Source organism: Euleptes europaea, chromosome 11, assembly GCF_029931775.1.
Source record: "Euleptes europaea isolate rEulEur1 chromosome 11, rEulEur1.hap1, whole genome shotgun sequence".
NCBI classification, from domain to species: domain Eukaryota; kingdom Metazoa; phylum Chordata; class Lepidosauria; order Squamata; family Sphaerodactylidae; genus Euleptes; species Euleptes europaea.
The window spans coordinates 55,994,656-56,017,228 of NC_079322.1; the positions used below are offsets into that span (position 1 = coordinate 55,994,656).

The following is a 22,573-nucleotide window of genomic DNA, read 5'->3' on the forward strand; positions in this document are numbered from 1 at the left end:
CCCTTTACTGAAAACTAGCCATCTGAGGCAGACTTCTACTACCTCCTGATGATAGAACCAGGTATATAAAACCTGTCCATAAAATGAAGAGGTGCTGTCTCTGACAACCTGGCTGCTATTTCTATGAGTACTTTCTACAAGTATGCTGCTGCTATCCCCATCCCATTCAAGTCAATGAAAGAACCCCCTTTAATTTTAATGGGTTTGAATTACATATTAAAGATTTTCCCCCATTATAATTTTGTTGAATGCCAGAGGAAGCATTAGGCTAATACATGCTAAAACTGGCATTAGTTTTAGAAAATGGTACAGCAGGACAAGTATTCAAGAAGTATTCACTTCTGTGCTGCAATACATTTCTTCTACACCAAATACAATGTTGGCAATAGATCGTATAATTAGAAAGCATTGTACAGACTTTCAAGAACATGTTTTTATAGATTCCATGATCTGTGCATATTAGCATATCTGAACTGCCCATTATACTGTCTTTAAGATGTTTTAAATAAATGACCGAGGCATTTCTGCTCCATACGAAATTGTCAAAATGTTAACCACTGGAAGAATAAAATAAAGATCTGCCAATGTTTCCTCCATTAGTACTTAGGCACAATTCATTCCATGACCTTCAATAGCCACCATGGTTTACTAAGCAAATAACAACACTGGAAATAAGCAAAATCTGCTCTTATATCACAGCGGCCAAATTAATATACAAGACATTTATAATCTCAAATGATAAGTCTGCTATGGAATGAATGCGAGCACAGGTGAACTAAGGCTAACAAAATTACTTCTCGGTGGAACGGTGAACACATTTAAATGTTTTTTCCCAACTTGAGTCCACCAGATTGTGTGGGAATTGGGAAATAAACACACCAGAATCTCATTCCTAGGTAATAGTAGTATAATCTGAGAGCCAGCATGGTGTAGTGGTTAAGGTGTTCAACTAGGATCTGGGAAACCCAGGTTTGAATCCCCACTCTGCCATGGAAACTTTCTGGGTGAGATTGGGCCAGTCATACACTCTCAGCCTCGACCCTGGCAAGTATTTGGATGGGAGTCCTCCAAGGAATACCGGAGGCATGATGCAGAGGCAGGCAATGGCAAACCACCTCTGAACGCCTCTTGCTTTGAAAACCCTACGGGGTTGTTATAAATCAGATGTGACTTGACGGCAAAAAAAAAAGTAGCATAGTTCAAGCAGTGCCACGGTCATTTTTAGATTCAGTAAGTGCAGGCATGATCAGAGGGAACACATTCTCATCTTCATCCTCTGGACACAGTTTTAAATCATTCTGGAGGGCTTCTGAATTGCATAGGACAATTTGATTTAGAAACAGTATCCAAGGGCAAAAATGTATGAGATCAGAAGATCCAAAGGAGATAACCTTTTGCAGCCTCAGGGTGGGTCTCGATTGTAGACAAAAGAAACACAGAAGAAGAGGTTGAGGGAATGCTGAAAGATTTTGGCTTGGATCCTGCCTAAAATTTATGCAGATGGCAGGATTTAGGTGTGTGGAAATGTGAATCTGTCCCTCCCACTGCAGTCCAAAATTCCCTCCCCCAATCCTGCTTCTGGGGGATGGAGGACGCCCCAAGAATAGCTTGTTAGGATTGAAGATATACACTGGAAGGAGGTTAGCAAAACTTGCCCCCTTGTGTGCATGGAGATTTTAAGCAGAATCCAACTACTTGTTTTCATAAAAGGAGGCTCTGTAGATATTATATTTACCGTGTAGAGTATTTCAAGAGAATTCCTATTCCATTAGTCCATTAAAGCAAATAGAGAACAAGTACAATTGAGAAAGAGGCATTCCAATTCAAAGCCGTCTCACACTAGATGCCAGCACGAAGCCGCCTCAGCTACTGTAGCTGCTATCCTATGCTTTCTCAACAAAGTAAAGAAATGCCAGAACAGACCCAACCCAAATTGCTGAGAACATACCAACACCATTGTCGCTTATAGCAACATTGCCAACACCTATCAATTATGGAGCAATATTCCAGTAATACCCCCATGTTAGTCATATAAGTAAGCAGCCAACCAATATTTGACCATGGCAGCATGTCTTCCTGAAATCAGCGTGCCCACATCTACTGACAGAACAGAACCAGGGAAGGAACGAAGGCAGCTCAGTACCCTCCGCTGTTGGAAAGACTGTTGCATGCTCAGTAGAAATCTTGTGAGATTACACACTTCTGGGATCTCTGCAGATGATCGTTCATATATCCTCCTGCAAACAGATAGCATTTTGACAGGTGGATACAAAGGGGAGGAAAAATGGACAGTTCAGGTGTATCACCCAGACATAGCAATCTGTTGTTTTTCATTCCGTGTTCACATTGTCTTCCATTTTTCATTTGAAGGCTTTACACAGCATGAAAATAAAAGGTGATCTCTTTCAAGTATTATAAGTAGCTATTGAACTATACATACCTCAATAGCATTCCTGCGTTTCAGCAACTTCTAAATCCCAAAGATGCCAGTCAGATGTATTTTATGGTTCTTAAAGAGAAAATCTTGTAAATGTTAAAATGGTATCTTCACATTTCAAAGATTTCCTCTTTAAGAAACATAAAATACATTTTCCTTTTGTGACAGTGTTTAGAATTCACCTTGATATTTATTATAACCATGCTATTTCTATGCACTAGTGCATTTTATTCCAGTTTGTCCCCCATCCCCCCCGGATTTGTGTTGCTAACCACCAAAATATTAAGTTCAGGAATACATTTTTTTTTTTAGGTGAGAGGAAACATTGAAAGCAGGCAGCCCAGATCTGCCTGTTTACTGGCTCGAAGGGTCCAGTTTTTCGATCCGTTCAGATATTGGATGTCCAGATAAGGGATATTTTACCTATACCATGATGTTGTCCCATATAGATATACACATCCAATCTCATAAACTATGAAGGAAAGAAAATGATATTAACTCTGAAATCACATTTTCTATAATTCTGAAATTATATCATGACCCACATTGGGGCTTTTCTATCATGAGCTGAACACACACACACACACAAACTTTTCTTTTCTTTTTTCTTTCTTTTGCTATTTTTGTTAAACTTAACATGTAGCCCAATTAAGAGTCCTACAAAGTTTGTTATTTATTTTATAAAGTATCCTGTTGATAATATTGTCGAAGGCTTTCACGGTCAGAGTTCATTGGTTCTTGTAGGTTATCCGGGCTGTGTAACCGTGGTCTTGGAATTTTCTTTCCTGACGTTTTGCCAGCAACTGTGGCAGGCATCTTCAGAGTAGTAACACTGAAGGACAGTGTCTCTCAGTGTCAAGGGTGTAGAAAGAGTAATGAAGATGCCTGCCACAGTTGCTGGCGAAACGTCAGGAAAGAAAATTCCAAGACCACGGTTACACAGCCCGGATAACCTACAAGAACCAATATCCTGTTGATGTTTTGCTCTTTTTTTTTGTTCCAAAGGATCAGGGTGGCTGCAAGCATTTTGGCTTGCATCCAAACTTCCCTTTTCTGCTTGCAGTAGGCACTTTTGCTCATGGAAGAAGGTGAGAGGTATTTTCACCAAAGCCTCTCTCACTGCAGTCCCCACTTGGGCCCCCGTGATAGTTCTGGGAGTCCACCAACCCAACAGGGAACAATTTCAGCTGGGATAAAAGACTGCAGTTGGAGGTGGGAAAGGTATCATTTATTATAGTTCAGCTCCAATTGTATTGCACAAGATCTATTTCTTTATGAACAGATACATTAACTTTAAAGCTTTATTTTTTCTGACCTTTTTCACTGCAATATCATCAGACAATCTCCCCAAACCATTTTCTCTTGCCAGATGAAAATAAACAAAACAGTCTGTGTAGTCTCAAAATTTATCTCTATAGACAAAAGGCCTATTAGTAAAAAGCCTGAAGTTTCTGACGATTGCTTGCTGAAACTTCTTTCAGCTTCTGTCATTGTCACTGGCAATGTGATTTTTTTTAATGGGATATGCACACCACAACAAAAATTATTTGTAGCTGTTTCTTATACATTTTATTTAATGAGAAATGTAGGGGTAGTTCTGTTTTATTCAAAGCCTTTCATTTCATATTTTAGCACCATCTTTGGTAGTTTCAACATTTCTTAAAAAATCAGGATACCAGACAAAATCTGTTATGTTTTGGGGTCATGAGGCTAAATCTTAAAAAGAAACATGAATCAGATAATGTGCTACTGCTTTGTAAACCTTCCTCTGAATGTGATGGTGTTAATGGTGATATTACAGTCAAAGCTGTGCTATCTGGCACTTTGTTATCTGGACAACTCTGCTAAATAGCATCTGTCAAAGATGGCAGTACAAATCCTCCTTCATTTAATCAGAAAAATGCTGATAGCTATCCAGTGTCCATTTCTGGCGCTTGTGGAAGTCAAGTTTGTATACCCGTGGCTACCAATATGTCCTGGGGTGGAAGGACCAGCCCAAACCTACCAGCAACTGGGAGCAGGAGGTAGGAAGCCACAAAGCATAGTGCGACCAGCTGGGTAGCAGTTGAGCCAACATGAAATGACCCATAGCTATGTCTCACTGGGCAAGACAATCCAACCCTCCTGTATGTCTCACTGGGGCTACTTTCCTTGAGTGATGTTGGTGAGTAAAGTGAGATAAAGTTAGTCTGTCACAGAATCTACTTTGCTTTTATAAATTGTGGATACACTGCTTTAATAATGTTTTAATTGTCTAGTTCGTTTCTGCAAGCAGGACAATTTTAGCAACTATCAGAGTAAAGCTCTATTACCTGGCCCATTAGATTAACTGGCTACCCCTCCTCCTCATTGATACCAGCTAACAAGCTTTTACTATATATTAAAACATTAGATTGGAGTTGCATGATGCATACGGCTGGTTTTCTTCATCATCAATTGCCACAGACATATTCTCTATATTAAAATTATTTTTAGCTTTTAACTGCTTCCTTAATGTATTGCCTGAGCATGGTTACATAATAGCCTTGTCTGTTTTAAAAATTCAAATGACTGGTTGGTGTCCTTTATCTTCTTTTAGTTTTCTTTCTTTAACTTCCTTATGTTTTAAGCTGCCTGATTTGTACTTAAGGACAGACGAGGCAGTGAGATTGGTGGTATGTATATGTGAAGCAGAGATGGATTTTTGGGCTGGTTCCTACTGCCCTTGAGATCAATGACCTGATTGTTATGTTGCTTTCTACCTCCTACCAGCTGTCCCTCTTTCCTCCCTATGTACAAAGTTCTTGAAACAGGATGTTGCTTTTTTTGCCATCAAGTTGCAGCTGACCCCTTAGGGTTATCAAGGCAAGAGACATTCAGAGATGGTTGGCTATTGCCTACTTCTGAGTAGCAACCTTAGATTTCCTTGGTGGCCTCCCATCTATGTACTAACCAGAAAGTTAACCTGCTTAACTTTCAAGATCTGACAAGATCGAGTTAGCCTGGGCCATCCAGGTCAGGACAGGATGTCACGTGTGTGTGTGTGTGTGTGTGTGTGTGTGTGTGTGTGTGTGTGTGTGTAAAGTGCTGTCAAGTTGCAGCTGACTTATGGTGACCCCGTAGGATTTTCAAGGCAAGAGACTAACAGAGGTGGTTTGCCATTGCCTTCTAATGCATAGCAACCCTAGAAGTCCAGGGCCAACCCTGCTTAGATTCTGAGATCTGATGATATGGGGCTAGCCTGGGCCAGTCAGGTTAGGATGTCACATAGAGAAGCACAAATCTCTGTCTGACTTCTAAAGAAAGGGCCAGGCTGTGCAGCAGCTCATAGTGTTGCTTGTCCTACTCTAACACTTCTTGTCATTGGTAGTAGCAAACCTCACAAGTTTGCACATCCTGTTTAGGTTTTTCTCTGTGGTTTATGGGAAAGCACATTTGATCAGGATTGGAGAAAATACTATAATTAACTCCTTTCCCGGTTCATTTAGCTTCAATTATGAATGAGCTTTTAGCACTTTATACCTTCTTGAAATTGAGAAAGAGGGAAATTATAATGGTTACCCCTTGAAGATACTATGAATTGCTAGGAGTTGTTTGGGAAACTCTCTTGTTTCTTTCCCAAATTCTTCCTTCCCCCACTACAATTGAGGTTCATTCAGCATTCTGTTACTCCTAGAGACCAATGAGCATGCTCAGTTCTGGGGCTGGCGGAGAGAGGTAGGATTTTGTTTATAAGGAATGATCATTATTTTTTGCCATTCTAACAAATGTCATCAAGGTTAGGGGGATTAGTCAGACGTGTGCCTTAACCTTTAAGAATTCTGTAATAATCATAGCTACAAGTTAAATGTACGTTTATGGCTCTATGCAGAACTCTGCATCAAGAGCAAATAAGCAGTTTGGAACTTAGAAAACCTTCAAACAAAGCATTATCACTGTTCCTCCTGTCAGAACTATTGTCTTTCTTGTCTACTTGTTATACATATAAATGTCATTTGAAGGCCAAAAGAGCATCATTTATAACAGTGGTTCTTTAAATAACAACCTCAGTTAGGTTGTTTACATGTATGAATCAAGATCTACTTGTTCTTTATTACAGAAATGAGTGAGGATACAATTTATGTATGCTTTTTAATGGCATTAATTCTGTAATCTCTAGGGAAACTGCTAACAAAAAGTTTTGTTCCATTTTACTCAGAATATGATCTGATTTCAAGGCGCTGAAGTCTCTTTTATACTGACAACTAGGGCTGTCAATTCGGTTCGGCCCGAACTGAAAATCAGCCGAATTTCCCCTGATTCGGTGGTTTTTAGTTCGGGAGGAACCGAACTCAAAACTGGCGGGCAACCGGGGGGGCCGAATTCAGCGAGTTCAGGAGTTCGCGAATAAATTCAGCAAATTCGGCCGTCAGTAAGCAGCATAACCGTCAGTAAGCAGCATTCTCCTCCCCCGGCCAATCGGTGGCCAAGCTGGGTCTTCTTCTGGCCAATCAGTCAGGATTGAGTACTGGAGGAATCAGCTGATGTGCGGCCCGGCCAGGGAGAGAGAGAGAGAGAGAGCAAAATCCTTGTGTGTGTGGGGGGGGGTGCTTGTGCACATTGGCTCCTTTCTGTGGCTGCAGGGGGCGTATTTTTTGGGGTACAGACACAAAACTTTCACTGGAGCTTCAGATGAAGCTTCTTAAGATACCCCCCAAGTTTTCTAAACATTGGGTCAGGGGGTCCCGAGATATGGGCTCCCCCCTTTTTCTTTCCATGGCTGCAGGGGGCGCATTTTTGGGGGTACAGATCCCAAACTTTGAGCGGAGTTTCAGACCAGTGTTCTTAAGATACCCCCCAAGTTTTGTAAACATTGGGTCAGGGGGTCTCGACATATGGGCTCTCCCCCTTTTCCCTCCCCCCTTTTTCCATTTATGTGGCTGCAGGGGGCGCTTTTTTGGGAATATAGCCCCCAAACTTTTAGCATAGCTGCAGTCAATTATTTTTAAGATACTACCCAAGTTTTGTAAAGATGGGTTCAGTGGGGGCAGAAATATCGCCTCCCCCCCTTTTCTCTTTCCATGGCTGCAGGGGGCGCATTTTTGGGGGTGCAGATCCCAAACTTTGAGCGGAGTTTCATACCAGTGTTGTTAAGATACCTCCCAAGTTTTGTGAACATTGGGTCAGGGGGTCCCGAGATATGGGCTTTCCCCTTTCCCCTTTCCCCTTTTCCCTATTGGGATGAATGGATCAGCCGATCCTGTGCATCTCCAGAGCAAAATGTCCCGTGCCTAATTGGAATCATATTGGATTACAAGTCCTCTTCAACCCCTCTTGATGGAACAGAAGACAGCCACAGTAAGACCCCTTTGGGGGCTTTAATCTATAATTTTTCTCCTGTGTATGTGTGTGTGTGTGTGTGTGTGTGGGGAAAGCAGAGTCTGTGTGTGTGTGGGGAGGGAGCAGTTTCTGTGGGTGGGGGGGAAGCCAAAGGGGGCTTTCGTCGGTTCTGCCTGGGGTGTGTGTTCCCCCTCGAGTCTCTCGCTCCCTGGTTTGAGGGGGGAGGTTTCAGTTGTGTGTCTTCTGGTTTTTCCCTGTTGCAAAGGTGTTGTTTTACAAGTTGAGTTGCTTTGCAAACTGTTGTTGGGGCTGGGAGCTTTGTGCATGGGCGGCAAGCTCTGCTGAGAGATGCACATTAAGGGTGGGGGGGACCCCTTTCAGGGCCCATATCTCAGCCCCCCCTGACCCAATCTTTACAAAACTTGGGGAGTCTTTCAATATACGTCCTTTGAAGCTCTGCTGAAAGTTTGGGACCTCTAAGCCCAAAAAATGCCCCCCCCCGAGCCGCGGAAAGGCGCGATTGTGTTTTTAATGGCTTTATTCGGCCGAATTTTTTCCGAACTTTGAATTCCCGCCGAATTGAACGGATCCGAAGTGGGGGAGTTCGGACTTCGGCACGTACCGAACCCACAAGGGCCAAATTCGGCCGAATCCAAACTGTACCGAATTTTTTTTTTGACAGCCCTACTGACAACAGCATCCATTTTTATTCCTTTCTTCTCTATAATCTAAGAACATATCTGCATTACATAAACAGATTTAACACTCATTCTTTCTCCTTAGGGGACTATAGTGAAGGGAGCTAGGCTTCTCTGAATTACTGGAGGGTTCTCAGAAAATGACAGTTCTCAGGATTCTTTAGTAGAAATTGTGCCCTGTTGGTTTATTGCAGCTTTGCAGCAACCTGCAACATTATCAGCCAGCATAATCAAACTGCTTTGGCTTCTTGTAACAATCCTTTGCAACATCCAAAAGTATGCTAGACCCTGAATCAATTTAGGCATAGATTTATTTATTTTTACATATTCATAGTTTTGCCTGGCTCTTATAAATAGTTACTTTGTTCAATAAACAGTCTATAGTTAAGCACAGAAGTGTCTACTTTGTGCTGTTCTCACAACACTATAGAGCCATGACACAAACTGATGTGGCAACGATGATCTGGAGCAGCTGCTTGAGGGAGGTCTCAGTGGTAGTCTCAGCTCTAAGTGACCACACCAGGACCAAGAGTGACCATGTTGTAACTGGAGGTGAGATGATGTGCTGCCACTACAGATGATGATATCCTTGAAGAGACTATAACATTCTGTGAGTCCGTGGGAAGAGATTTCTGGCATCTAGGAAACTCAAGGCAATGGAGAAGAACCAAGGCAGGCAATTACTGGAGGAGGTTTAAACCTCCAGCAAATTGACCAAAGGGAACACCTGGTGAATCCTAGGCCAGTAAAATAAGTGCACCTGGAGTGAAGGTCCAGGCACAGGATCTGTGGTTTCCTGAAAATAGAGGACTATGATGTTTGTACCAATACATGGCCAGCGATGAGCTTAACTTCTTGATTTCTTGGAGAGAGTAAGAGCTCTGGTGCCCAACCAGCTATGATTAAGAGCTGGGCCTGTACCTACTAAGCCCATGTTTGCAAGGAATTGTGATATACTGTATAAAACGTCTATATGTTTGTTGTGTAGGTAAACTATAAAAAGCTCTCATCCACCTATGAATTCAGAATTCTGTTATGTCATTTTTGACAGCCACCAGATTTGGTTTTAAATAGTTTTTGGAAGCTGAATTTGCATAGTAAGGAAAAACCAAGCCTGTTTAACTGAGGGACTTTATAATATTTTGTTTAAAAGGGTTGTTGGGGTGCAAAAAATGGTTACTCATTTGTTATACATAGTCTACATCTTCCTTTCAGGTGCTTTTATTGCAGGGAAAAGACAATTTCCTTGCACTCAGATTACTATAATTTGCACATAAGAGTGATGTGATTGACTGCACCTGTTCCTAACAACAAAGCAATTGCTGCACATCTCATGCATTTCTTGTGTCTGTAAGTCAACTAGAGTAAGTACTGAGTTCTATCACCGATTTTTGTATGATGGGTCAGGACTTACAGTGAGTCATACTGTATCAGCCATCAGCTTGGCAACTTTGTAGGTGGGTTGCCAAGCTGATGGCTGATAAAAGTGAAGTACAAAGGACTAAATGAAGCATATGACGTTTTCCTTCCATTTACAGTGTGCATCTACAGTATAGGGTTGCCAGCTCTGGGTTGGGAAATACCTGGAGATTTTGGGGGTAGAGCCTGAGGGTTGGGTTTGAAGAGGGGAGGGACTTCTATGCCATAGAGTTCAATTGCCAAACTGGCCATTTTCTCCAGGTGAACTGATCTCTATCGGCTGGAGATCAGTTGTAACAGCAGGAGATCTCCAGCGAATATCTGGAGGTTGGCAACCTTCTTTATGCATTTGGCAACCTTCTTTATAAATATTTTACTAAAATATTTATAATACCAGAAGAATCCAACTTTTTGTCCAAAAAGGGGCAATAATTCCAGTAAGTATCTTTACAGTCTGTCTTCAGTGGTATAGTACAAATCCTGTGATGATTAATTAAAGGCTATCTTTATTTTGAAAGGGATGGAGTTCACTCTGCTGACTCTCTTTCCATGCAGGAGTTTTTCAACAGTATATAGTGTTGAGTGACAAAGTAAAATAGCTTATCAGGGCAAAAGTGATACATGTGACTAATGACCAATAGTCCTAAGAAATATTGTTTTCTTTGGCCAAGGTGGACTTAAATTCAAAATTCCTAAAAGAATGACTAACAAGACCATTTGGATCTATCAGTGATGATAAATTATCAAGTTATTTTACATATGGTAAGTGGAATTTGAACTACACAACAACCAACACACCAATGATGACTGCTTTTCACCCCAGAAAATTTGAAGCAGTGGCACAAAAACACCGCAGCCAGATGCTGGAGCCTAGTATTATTTATTTTACTTATTAAAACATTTTCTACCCTTCCTTTCTTCTTGGATCATAAGAATTCTAGTTTCTACTTCTCTCTCTTTCATTCCAGTAGAGATTGAAATTAAATCAAAAGAGTTTCCGTCTAGACATTAGGAAGAATTTTCTAACAGTTAGAGCGGTTCCTCAGTGGAACAGGCTTCCTCGGGAGGTGGTAAGCTCTCCTTCCCTGGAGGTTTTTAAGAAGAGGTTAGATGGCCATCTGTCAGCAATGCTGATTCTGTGACCTTAGGCAGATGATGAGAGGGAGGGCATCTTGGCCATCTTCTGGTCACTGGATGTGTGGGGGGGAGGTAGTTGTGAATTTCTTGTATTGTGCAGGGGGTTGGACTTGATGACCCTAGTGGTCCCTTCCAGCTCTATGATTCTATGAGGTTCAAGCTCCAACTTCCTATGACAGCAAAGGGGAGGGATAATATAAAGGACCGGGCCGGGAGCAGTAGCTCTGCTGTTGCATGGGAAGACAAGGCGAGCAACACAAAAGGAGGCCAAAAAATTGTCATGGAGAAGAGGAGAGAGATATTGTGGATTCAGTGTGGAGGGAGTAAGACAGAAGGGAGATCCATCCTGAAATATAAATGAGATAGGGAAGCCCACTTTCTATCTCCACTCATAACTTAAGTTCCTGTCAACTCCTCCTATAGCTGCCATTACTTTTTCCTGTCTGTGCAACTAGGGATGCCAGCTGTGGGTTGGGAAATACCTGGAGATTTTGGGGGTAGAGCCTGAGGAAGACTACAGAGGGGAGGGAATTCAATGCCATAGAGTCCGGTTGCCAAAATGGCCATTTTTCTCCAGGTGAACTGATCTCTGTTGCCTAGAGATCAGTTGTAATAGTGTGCGATCTCCAGCCATCACCTGGAGGTAGGGTTGTTGAATTTTAAAAAATTCGGTATAGTTCGGATTCGGCCGAATTTGGCCCATTTAGATTCGGGATATGCCGAAGTCCGAACTCCCCCACTTCGGGTCCGTTCAATTCGGCGGGAATTCAAAGTTCGGGGAAAAAATTCGGCCGAATAAAGCCATTAAAAATACAATTGTGCCTTTCCGCGGCTCGGCGGGGCATTTTTGGGGTTAAAGGTCCCAAAATTTCAGCAGAGCTTCAAAGGACGTTTATTGAAAGACTCCCCAAGTTTTGTAAAGATTGGGTCAGGGGGGGCTGAGATACGGGCCCTGAAAGGGGTCCCCCCACCCTTAATGTGCATCTCTCAGCAGAGCTTGCCGCCCATGCACAAAGCTCCCAGCCCCGACAACAGCTGAGACGTTTGCAAAGCAACTGCAAGGCAACACAACCTTGTAAAACAACACCTTTGCAACAGGGAAAACCAGAAGACACACAACTGAAACCTCCCCCCTCAAACCAGGGAGCGAGAGACTCGAGGGGGAACACACACCCCAGGCAGAACCGACGAAAGCCCCCTTTGGCTTCCCCCCCCACCCACAGAAACTGCTCCCTCCCCACACACACACAGACTCTGCTTCCCCCCCCCCCACACACACACATACACAGGAGAAAAATTATAGATTAAAGCCCCCAAAGGGGTCTTACTGTGGCTGTCTTCTGTTCCATCAGGAGGGGCTGGGGAGGACTTGTAATCCAATATGATTCCAATTAGGCACGGGATGTTTTGCTCTGGAGATGCACAGGATCGGCTGATCCATTCATCCCAATAGGGGAAAGGGGAAAGGGGAAAGCCCATATCTCGGGACCCCCTGACCCAATGTTCACAAAACTTGGGTGGTCTCTTAAGAACACTTGTCTGAAACTCCGCTCAAAGTTTGGGATCTGCACCCCCAAAAATGCGCCCCCTGCAGCCACGGAAAGAGAAAAGGGGGGAGGCGATATTTCTGCCCCCACTGAACCCATCTTTACAAAACTTGGGTGGTATCTTAAGAATGATTGTCTGAAGCTATTCTGAAAGTTTGGGGGCTATATCCCATAAAAAGCGCCCCCTGCAGCCACATAAATCGAAAAAAGGAGGGAGGGAAAAGGGGGAGAGCCCATATCTCGAGACCCCCTGACCTGAGTTTACAAAACTTGGGGGGTATCTTAAGAAGCTTCATCTGAAGCTCCACTGAAAGTTTTGTGTCTGTACCCCAAAAAATTCGCCCCCTGCAGCCACAGAAAGGAGCCAATGTGCACAAGCACCCCCCCCCACACACACACACGAGGATTTCGCTCTCTCTCTCTCTCTCTCTCTCCCTGGCCGAGCCGCACATCAGCTGATTCCTCCAGTACTCAATCCTGACTGATTGGCCAGAAGAAGACCCAGCTTGGCCACCGATTGGCCGGGGGAGGAGAATGCTGCTTACTGACGGTTATGCTGCTTACTGACGACCCCGAATTTGCTGAATTTATTCGCGAACTCCCAAACTCGCTGAATTCGGCTCCCCGGTTGCCCGCCAGTTTTGAGTTCGGTTCCTCCCGAACTAAAAACCACAGAATCAGGGGAAATTCGGCTGATTTTCAGTTCGGGCCAAAACGAATCAACAGCCCTATCTGGAGGTTGGCAACCCTATGTGCAACTCAGCTCTGGCTTTGAGTCCAGGACTTTCTTCTTTCCCATTCCTGTCTTCTCTCCCCCCCCCATCCTAAAGTGCTCCATTGCTGACCCTCTGGTGCCTTGGGCAGCAGTTATGCAATTCCTGCCCAGTAACGGGCTCTCAAACGATTGCTCAGCTTTGTGAACTAAGGAAGGCAAGTCAGCAAGGCCAACTAAAATAGCAGAAATGTAGCACAGGTAAGGTGGACCAGCAGCCGTTGAAGCAGGTGGACGCTGCCTGGCCTCTGATCATTTGCCTCTGGTTGTGCCTGGCTCCGCTGTAGCCTCTCCAGCTTAGTGGTTTTCTTTAGACATTATCTCTTCTGTACATACTGCCTGACTTGATTTTAAAGGGAATATAGAGTTTATTGAGGGATCTGGTACAATTGTGGGGCCAATGGTCGTCCAGTTTCTCACTCAGACAAATGTGGCAGGGCTCATAAAAAACTGGAAGTTAAAACTGTGGATTGGTCATGTAAAGGGGCATCAAAAAAGCACAAACCAAGGAAGCGAGATAGAACTTAGAAGTAGACTGCCTGGCTAAAGAAGCTTCCACTGACAGCTACCCCCCTCCTCCAACACTTCCATACCTGTGGCTCCTGCAATTACCTGTCACCACCTTCCAGGATGGCTGGATGAAGGGAGGAATAGAGGATGGTAGATACTGGCTCTGGTGAAAAAGAAAAACAGTAATTGCTTGATGACTTAGAATAATGTACAACACTGAAAGTCTCTGCTTTGGGTCTAGGTTCTTGGTTATCACTCTTTAGGTTGGATATGGAAATGGCAAAATGAGTGATATAGCGGAACTTAACTCTGGGTTGCTAATTTTTTCAGTTCTTTCCTGACTTCTCCTGATTCACTGCACTCCTTATTACTGGTTCTTGATGTTAGTCTACTGTCTTGGCCTGATATTTCCACAAAACCAGTTTGAGAATTTTATTGGGGCCTTCAGATGTTCACATACAAAATAATAATATTAATAGCTATCAGATAGTTTTCTGACCTTATAAAACAATTGAAAGTGAGGCAAAAATACATTGCACAGAAATTCTGACATTTACTATTACCCTGAATGTTATTGTTTTTCAAAGTCTGTGGTATTTTTGCAGAATTCTTTTTGTTAGAAAATGCTCTTTCTTTTTCTTTCTTTCTTTCTTTCTTTCTTTCTTTCTTTCTTTCTTTCTTTCTTTCTTTCTTTCTTTCTTTCTTTCTTTCTTTCTTTCTTTCTTTCTTTCTTTCCACTATAAGAAACAAGTGGCAATTAACTTGCCAAATGCACCGTGTTGTATATTTTCCTACCGTGAATAGGAATAGCAGGCACATTAGCCAATACTCAAAAATCTTTTAAAACTAAGATTAATGACCAGATGTTCCAGGAAGCTTATCATCATCACCCCTCTCGGCCCAACTGTCCTTGCTTTAGTTGGCTCTTTGATACTTCACACAATATCCTAGACAGTTTCAGAGAGCAGCAGGCTGTTCCTTAAATGAACTGATTTTATTTTAGAACAAGCACCCTCCCTCTGCCAGTAATTAATTTCCAAGCTGCAGAAAAACAAGAACACTATATGGTTTCTCTTGATTACAGTGCAGATTCCCTCACAATCTGGATTTCAGTTGGAAAGCACCACCATGGGAGTCTAATCTCTCTTTGCTCTCACTGCATAGAGATTAGCATTAATGGAAGTCATATGTCAGACTCCCTCGCTGCTTCAAGAGAGCAGGCCCTCTAGTTAGCATCCCTGCTGGGATAGGGTCTCCAGCAGCGTTCATATCTTGGAGAAAGTGGGGCACACAAGTTTGTTTGGATGTGGTCAAAGCAATGCCATTTTTTTAAAGTAAAATATCTATTGAAATCATGAGGCATTGGGGCTCAGTGTTGAGGATACGGTGCTTCTCTCTGAGAGAGCTGCATATGCCTTGATTAAGCAAAGAATCATTGATGTGGAGATGCAAGAACTTAGAAGTTTAGCCTCTAGTAGATGTTCACCATTGCGATGGGGGATATTAAATTCTCTGCCAGAGTACTTTTCCTGTCTTACTGTTCCTCATCTTCGGACAGCTTATATGCTAGCCCGCTTTAATGTTCTCCCTTCTGCTATTTTGTATGGGAGATATAAGAAAATTCCATACTCCGCTAGGGTGTGTAACTGTGTTATGGGGAAGATAGAAAGTATTGATCATGTTCTTTTGTATTGTCAGTTTCATTGTGAAATTCGTGCTGCCCTTTTAGACCCCTTTCTCTCAAATTATGCTGATCAAGCTGATGATAGTAAGATTAACCTGTTGTTATCCTCCCGAAGTTCTGAGATTATTGAATCTGTGGCTAAATGTCTTGGTGATGTAATTAATAGGCAAGGTAAAATGATGTATAGTGGCTTGGTTATACTCTGTTTGATTGCTTGATGGTATGCTAATAAAGGTATTGAAACTGAAATTGAAATCGTGAGGCAAATTGGCCAGTTGGAGCACTAAAGGTGTTCTCAACATAAATGTCTGGTGTGACAGGCACGGGCCATCAGGACACCTTTATTATTTTTTACTCTCCCGATACAATTTTTATCTATACTTACATAATTAGTATGGAAAACTTTCAGTGTTTTGTTACAAAAAGTCTTGACATCCTAAAGACTATTACTGTGTGTGTTCCAAACATGTGTGCCATAGACACATGTTCATATGAATGGGCCAATGCTCTAATTTGGTGCCAAATTAACATGGAGTGTAAGGAAGAAACCTTTTCTTCCACTACCACTCACTTCTAGAAGTTGCCAGTTTATACTTGGCTGTGTGCCTGATCTCGTAAACCAAATAAGCAAAAAACCAAGGGATCATTTGACAAAGTAACAAAGCCCCCAGTGCGAGTTTGAAAGAAATAATGATATCTGAAGTATGGTGAAGTCAAAGAATGCTTTAAATTGAAAAAGTTTTCTTCTGACTTGGTAAAAGGAGAGGACAATCCAGATAAACCAGCAGGTACCCTTCCTGATTGGCAGTTTCCCAGTGGCTGGAAACACTTCCAAATAAGGAAAGGTCCGGACGTTTGGAGGCAGGGAAGATATGTCTTGGAGGCTGTGTAGTTTCTTAATTGGGCTGGGCAGTTTGAAAGAGATTTAAATTGACTAGTATTAGTAAATGGAATTAAAAAGTTGATGTGTCACTCTTAAAATTTAAACGTCTTAAAAGTGGCCAACACTGTCAAACAAGTGTCATGGCAAAACAGTGATGGTTTGCATGCATCATATAACATTTCATTGTTGATTGCTATGTCGGGAAAGCCACATTCAATTGGTGAAGGACACATTCTACCAGCAGTTAGTGAGGTTCTGAGTAGTTTTTCATAAGTCACCACATGATACAATTGAGATGATTCCTCTCAGCAACAATTCAGAGCAAAGGCATATAGATGAAATGGCTGAAAATGTGGAAGACACGTTGGGCAGCATAGTAAGGAGAATGGAATTTACATTACAGCTGGTTGAGTCAATTTTGCCAGGCAATGAATCTTTGTGTCTCGCTTCTGTGTACTTTATAAAAGATGAAAGTTTGGCTCAAAAGTTATTTGCAAGGCAACCAGGAACAGATACTAAAGAAGAGTCAACAATTCATGCTGTTGAGCAGTTCTTCAAAGACAAAGAAACTCCATTTACTAACATACTTGCTTGTGCAATTGATGGAGCATCATGAATGACTGGTTGCTACCGTGGGTGTGTTGCTGACTGGGAAAAAAACAGTGCTAGGTGCCTTTACTATTCACTGTGTCATTCATCAGCAACATCTGGTTGCAAAAAAACTCAGTGATTGCCCGCACAAGTCATTACACACTGTCATTATATAAGCAGTCGGACCCCTCCTCCCTCTAAGGGGTGCCATGATGGCACAAGGACCAAAGACTGGCATAAGAACAAAACAATGCTCCCCACAAAATGGAGGCCTCTCCGAGAGTTTTGGGATCCATCTTGTGTGTCAACCTTGGGCAGGGGGTGGTTGGCCGCTGAATTTTCCCCCTGGCCCTAAGGTAGGGGTCATGCTGGCTCCTATGGCCATTCAGCACCTTCTTCAGGTTGCTCTGTAAGTGTGGTATCTAAGATTCTTGTTAAATGATTATTAGATTTTGAAAAGCTGGTATCACTGGATCAAGTTAATCATTAAAAAATAAACTAAAAAGTTTTAATTGGATTTTGAATAAATGTGCAATTAATTGTAACTGAATTGTATTGTTTTTATCTTCCTTAGGGGGTTATGCAAACCACTATTCAGAATAATACTTTTATGCAGGAAATGGAACCTAACTATTTAAGTCATACCTTGTTAAGAAAATATACTGTATAAATCAGCACTCAGTGCTATTAACCCAGTATCAGTCTCTTTGTATGGTTCATAATAAAACGGAAAGATACATATTACAAAAGGATTCAATTCTTTTGTGATAGAACTGCTTTTGCCAGGTCTTGAAGTATATCACTTTTCAAATTTTCCCATCCCTCTTGAGTTCTTTTCCTTCAGGATTTCAACCCAAGGGATCCTGTCTATTTTTTCTTCGAATTCTTGGAAACCAGCTTTACTAAATGCACAGGTATGCATCTGACTATGGGCGCTTTTCACATTCCTTGCTACCACAAACTACAAGGTCACATGGTCACTTCCCGCAACACTCCTGCCTTTTTCTCTTCAGCAGTCAGTTTTTCCATGCTGGTAAAGATTAAGTTTAGAATAATAGATGCCCATTCACCTTCAGGAAGTGGTCTGCAAGGCAAGAATTTATTAGGCCCCTTGTACCTAGCTGAGTTAGATTCCCAGTAGATGTCAGGATACTTGAAGACCTCTGTTGTGTGTGTGTGTGTGTGTAAAGTGCCGTCAAGTCACAGCTGACTTATGGCGACCGCTTTTTGGGGTTTTCATGGCAAGAGACTAACAGAGGTGGTTTGCTAGTGCCTTCCTCTGCATAGCAACTTTGGTATTCCTTGGTGGTCTCCCATCCAAATACTAACCAGGGCTGACCCTGCTTAAGATTCTGAGATCTGACGAGATCAGGCTAGCCTATGCCATCCAGGTCAGGGCAAGACCTCTGTCACTAGTGGTCAATATTCTACAACTGTGTGTACACAACACAGTTTTTCTGCTTCTTCTCTGCCCTACAGCTCCTTCCAAAGATAATTCCCAGGGTTGTGGGAGGAATAGCTCCTTGGGTTGGGGCAAGAAGGTGAAATTTTATCTCCTTCCTCTTCCATAAACACAGCTTGACTGAGGAAATAGATTGATTTCACCATCTAGTCTTTTTTTGGTTCAGCCCACCAACCCACAGGGCTGTATCCCTAGGAATAACCTTTCTGGGACTCAGAAAGGGTTGAAGGAATGGAGAACAATGTGGGAAAACTTCTGTGCAGTTTGGATACTGTCCACTTTGCCTTACCTCTCTGAGATTTTTTTATTTGTTGTAAGGAAGTATCAGTCCTATTTTTCAGTTGGTTGGGCGGCAGTCTGTAGCATACGGTCACAGTGATATCACTTTTTGTTTATTGCTCCTTTTATCTTTACCAAGACTAAAAATGGAAAATTTCCAGAAATGTTGAAGCCACAGGAAAAAACAAACAGTTTTTTTCCTTGGGGGGAGGGATTTTGGGGACAAGCTGAAATATATGCAATACTTACTGCTCTGTCAAACCTAAATTTACTTAGCATATAAAATTGCAATATATGACATATATATAGAATTTAAAAGTTATAAATGCCTTTGTTTTCTACAAGCAAAACTGAAAATATATCCAGTGCTTGAGAGAAAACTGCAAGCTAATGCACCCTTTGCTAACTTAGCACATGTACCTTAATTTTTGCTCGTTGTGTGTGCGTGCGTGCACGCGGTGCCCGCCGGCCCTCAGCTGGTTGGCGGGAAGCCTGGTGGATTGGCAGGATTTTACCCACCACCACCGAGCACTTGGCAACCCTATTTGAGGGAGAGGTGAAAAGGTCAAACACAAAGGAAGAGTCAGGACAACAGTTGAGAAGCAATGGAAGTCCCGCATGCTCCCCTCATGAAAATTAGGTATCCTTCTAGGTGCAGAAATACATCTTGGATTTAAGAGCTGTATGTGTCTACAGCATGTACACCCTGTCTTTGAAAACATTTTAACTCATTCTAAAAGATAAAATATTTCATAGCCCCCCAATTTCCAATGTTTCCATTGGAAAAAATTTAAAAAGGGCCTCAGAGAAAACCTGGGGGAAACTGTTTTCCCCAAACTTTTTCCAGGCTTTCACATCTCCAACCCAGACATCTTCAAGAGGGCTTCCATTCTCAGTTTTGTGGATTTCCACATAGGTGTATATATTCTTTATACATAATGCTATTGCCCCACTCCCTTTCTTTTGGGTCTATCTTTTGAAAAAGGTGTATCCTTCAGTTCAAGTCAAGTTTATTAATACAGTCTATTTGACCAGCCAGAAGTTAATGAATCTTATCCCACCAACTCTCAGTGACACCTATCAGATTATACTTACTCTCAGCATACATGTTTTGAGTTCATCCTGTTTGTTTCCCATACCCGAGTTTTAATATATAAACATAGGATATTGAATGCTACTGCTTTCTCCATTGTATTTTCCTGCAAATTACCTGACACTTTTTTCACCATCCTGCTTTCTCTTTGTCATACATATTCTTTTCAGGAAGATAGAATTGAGGTTTGCTTACTTCCTTCTCTGTAAGTAACTATTTATATATATAAAGCACGGTCATATGATGGTAATTTTCTTAGTATAATTACCTATTTGAATTCTACATTTTTATGAGCACTTTTTAACTGCTGCTCACTCTTTCACCATATCAATATTCCATAAGGTAGGTAGGATGGAGATTTCAGAACACGGTAGAAAATCATAAAATAAAAACAAAGAACTTTTTTCTGTCTTACATGCTGCGATTAGGAAAGCAATGTCTTACACCCTGTGGGGAATAAAAGCTCTTACTGAGAGTATGTTGCTCTGGTCCCCGTTGCCATGGTGCTCTTGCTCTCTGTTAGCTTTAGATGAAGCCTACAGTTTTAACTTTCCATTTACCATTGAAGTTTATAATTTTCTGAATCTCTCTTTCCTCACCTAATCATACATACAGGTCTCCAGGTGATAAATTATACAATTAAAAGGCAAAATCATTTTGATGTTAAATGTTCAGCATTTAAAAGATGGCTTCATTTTTGGTGATAAGACTGAGACTGGACAAAGTAACAGCGTTTATCTCTCGCACTTATCTATTCAGGTTAACAGTAGAAACTGAAAGCTCAAAAAATGTGGTCTTTGATTTTCTCACTGTGTACATGCTCCTCCAGTCTGAACACATTACCATGATATAGATACTGTTATATATCAAAGATATAGGTGAATAGTGACCAAATCAGCGAATACATTAGTATGCTGGGGGGACTCTGAAAGATTTGTTTTTATTGGATATGTTGATGCATAATGGTGCACCTAAACAATGCAGGTGATGTAAACCATGTCGGAGGTAGCAACAATCCATCACATACACTCTTTGGGACTCATCCTTCAAAACTGGTGAGTTGCTCAGGAGCATCTCTGAACACTGTGAGGGAGGAGGAGAGCATAAGAGGGAGGGCATCTTGGCCATCTTCTGAGCAAGGAGTATGGGTCACTGGGGGTGTGGAGGGGAGGTAGTTGTGAATTTCCTGCATTGTGCAGGGGGTTGGACTAGATGACCCTGATGGTCCCTTCCAATTCTATGATTCTATTATTATTTCCCTCCTGCTGCATTTTCCCTAGCAGAAATGGCCACCGGGGGGGGGAGCTATTTGACCTTTCCTCAGGCTCCATGTATCAAGAATATGTGCATCGCAAGGAGGGGGAAACAGGCCCCCCATGGCTGTTTCCACTAGGGAAAATGCTTGGAGCTGCACTAAGTGACCCAGCAGTTTTTAAAGGTCAGTCCCCAAGAGTATGTGTGGCTGTGAGATGGGTAAGGAACATCTGAACACAGCTTACATCACCTGTATTGTTTAGATGAGCTCTAAGAGGAAAAACTCTGTAATAAATACTGTAAAACAGTGCAGGAATGTATTGCAAAATTGGATTTGAAAAACTGTACACACCTCCTATAAACCAATCAGTGTAGAACACACAGGATTCCTCCCATCATCCTGTTCTAAGATTAATCTTTAGAATACATATTGCTCAGCATTATACAGATCAGCGTAAACTATTATTAAACATACCAGGGATGCTTAACAATTATCTCAGTCTAATCCCCTTAGCCTAATACTGAGCTTCTTATAAAGGCATTGAAAGTGTTACTAAGATAATTATGTGAAATACTTTGAACACTTTAAAGCTTTATATAATTTTTATGTATTAAAATGGCACCCTCAGAGAGCAATTGCTACAGCAACTGTGCCTTTAGGGAAGGGGCAGCCAACTTACCCGTTCTTCTTGCTCAGTGTGATTATTCCACAATAATGTCCCTAATCCTTTCCCTCCTGAAATTTCTTTGCCCCTCTCTACCCAAACCTGGTGAAAACCCTGTGCTACAAGAAGTCAATGTGGAATCATGTGACCCAACTGTTCCTGCTTTTGTACCCCAAAGGAGGCCCAGCAGAGGCAGAGATGACATAACCTGACTACTGGAAGGGGTTAAATCTTATCTCCCGTGCTATTTAATATATACATGAGGCTGCTGGGAGAGGTCATCAGGCAGTCTGGGCTGTGGTGTAACCAATATGCAGATTATACCCAGTTCTACATTGGCTAGATTTATTTATTTTTATTTTATTATTTTAGAATTTATACCACACTGTATCCCAGCCAAGTCCAGGCTCAGAGCAGCTTACAAGATGAAAACACTGTTTACAGTTCAATCCATTTTATATTAACACGAGGCTGCTGGGAGAGCATTAGAAGCAGAGAGCCACCCAGTGTAGGCTGGACATGTATACATTGGTGCTTATTCTCCTCTTCACAGAGTCATTCAAGGATATCAGGCAAGAATGGAATGTTCTCTCACTGTTTCTCTCTAGTGTTTTGCAGATTTAAACTAGACAAGGATCATAATAAAGCAATAATGAAGACCGCACTGACTGTCCTAACAGATTCAATCTTTCTCTCAACAACATATTCCACAAATAGGTCTTTTAGAAAGACTAAAAGCAGACTTCTTAGCTAAACAATTAATAAATTATTAATAAAAATAAATTATTTTATTACTTATTTTATTTGAAACATGTATATGCTGCCTTTCAACCCAAATAGGGTC

At 41.8% G+C, this 22,573-nt stretch overlaps 1 pseudogene; it reads left to right on the forward strand.

The window, feature by feature from the left end:
- Positions 1–8,891: 8,891 nt before the first annotated feature.
- On the forward strand, positions 8,892–17,115 carry LOC130484201 (zinc finger BED domain-containing protein 5-like; annotated as a pseudogene).
- Positions 17,116–22,573: the final 5,458 nt, after the last annotated feature.